At 43.9% G+C, this 2149-nt stretch overlaps 1 pseudogene; it reads left to right on the forward strand.

The window, feature by feature from the left end:
* The first annotated feature begins 1651 nt into the window (after positions 1-1651).
* The window catches only part of LOC112076468 (crystal protein-like), a 13715-nt pseudogene continuing 13217 nt past the window's right edge, over positions 1652-2149 (forward strand).

The raw sequence follows: 2149 nt of genomic DNA on the forward strand, positions 1-2149 counted from the left end.
CTGGCCTGTTGTGCAGGCTCCGTTCGAAGTTTTCTTGCCAGCACTGATCTGGACAAACATTGTCTGGACCACATGCATTCGGTGTAGGGTAGCGTTCTCATGGGTATCCGCCAAACCCAGATTCGTCTTGTCTGGGACTGCCTAGATTGAACTGCCAGATTCATGCCTCCGCAGAGAGACACATTTCCACTGCTCCAGGAGTGCCAATGGTGGCGAATTTACAGCCATCTCCAGCTGACGCTTGAATTTGCACGCTGTGATCTTGGGCCATTGTGTATGCAGCCATGGAAACCATTTTTCATGAAAGCTCCCGACGAACTGGTTATTGTTCTGAAGGCTTGCTGCTTCTGAGGGCAGTTTTGAACTCGGTAGTGAGTGTTGCAACTGAGGACAGACGATTTTTACTTACTACAGCACTTGGCAGTACATTTCTGTGAGCTTGTGTGGCCTACTACTTCGCGGCTGAGCCGTTGTTGCTACTAGACGTTTCCACTTCAATAACAGCACTTACAGTTACAGCATCATATGACGGTGCCACGTTGAAAGTCACTGAGCTCTTCAGTAAGGTCATTCTACTGCCAATGTGTGTCTATGGAGATCGCATGGCTGTGTGCTCAATTTTATACAGCTGTCAGCAACGGGTGTGGCTGAAATAGCCGAATCCACAAATTTGAAGGGGTGTCCACATACTTTAGTATATATAGTGTATATTCCCTTTATTCCTTGTAATTACATATTGTCAGGAATATGCTCCTAAATACCTTTTTATAGACTGCATAACAGATATGAATTCTAATTGACAAAACATATGTTTGTTCTAAGTGTTTTATTGTTTATGTGGGTGTAGTAGTGATTGCTTTATGAAAGTTGTTATGCAACCTTCAAAGAAAGTGTGACCATAAATMAACTAATGTTACAGATCTGGATTGGGGGAGAGGGGAATCTGATCCTAGATCTGTACCTAGAGGAAACTTCACACAGAGCAATATTGTGACCACCCAAGAATGAGCTGAGCTTCACATCATGGGAACCTATTATCTCGTTAGGTAAAGGAAAGACCACCTGCCTCCCATTACTGGAAGTGCATCACAGGGTCCTGGCTATCCCAAGTATATCAGTCATGAGTCCTAATCCACAGTTGTCTGACAAGGGAAGTCTGAGAACTGTCCATGATTCTCCAATTGGCCAAATTGGTGTCACGAGTATCCACKGTATCCACACAGGCCACTGTAAGAACCAAAGATTCTTATTGTTAAACCCAAGATCGTTCACATGGGGCTTTTACATGGGAATCATTTTCACACTGTGAGCACTCAATCAAGGAGGTGGGTGGAGCCAAGCGCGAGCTAGAAATATATTATTGGTGCATTTTAGTGTTAATTTGCATATTTCTGTTACTTTTCTAGGAAGTTTAGGAAGTCAATCTACAAAAAKAAGAAACGTTTTGGGAACAGAAAACTGTATAGAGATTGGATGTTTAATCTGAGAAAATAAGTAGAATGTGGAACCAGTTTCGTCTTGATTGATATAGTCCCTCTGACCTGCCACTGGACTTCCTCTCTTTACCAAATATGGTATGATTATTTGCGTGTGAAATGGTGTCTGAAATGTGAATATTTGGTTTCTGAAATGAAATGTGATCGTCCCATAGGTGAGTGAGAACTGCCTCTACCTCAACATATTTGTACCTCTGGATGTGAACTTCAGTTCCCCTTTACTGACAACCCTGCCAGTGATGGTGTGGATCCACGGGGGGGATTTCATTGCTGGCTCAGCCTCCAAGCCCCTGTACGATGGGAGGTTCATCAGTAACTTCACTCACACTGTGGTGGTGAGCATGGAGTATCGGCTAGGTAAGACAGGTCTTCTTTAGCTCCGGGTGGAGTTTCTGTAGATACATATCTAGGATCAGTTTCCTAAACCTAACCTAACGTTAATCATTAGTGGGAAATGCCTAACTGACCAGGGTCTGTATTTCAAGGGAACCCTACACCTCTTCACTATACAACCTTTATCTATTTATCCAGGCTAGTTTCCTTGAGATCAAATCGTTTTCTTCATAAGAGACCTGGAACAGGGCAGAGACAGTCCAGAGACCTTGTGTGATTCATTAGTGTGTGTGTGGTGGTGGGTGGGGGGTGGGGGTGGG

This window comes from Salvelinus sp. IW2-2015, unplaced genomic scaffold (assembly GCF_002910315.2).
Source record: "Salvelinus sp. IW2-2015 unplaced genomic scaffold, ASM291031v2 Un_scaffold3771, whole genome shotgun sequence".
In the NCBI taxonomy this organism is placed as follows: Eukaryota; Metazoa; Chordata; class Actinopteri; order Salmoniformes; family Salmonidae; genus Salvelinus; species Salvelinus sp. IW2-2015.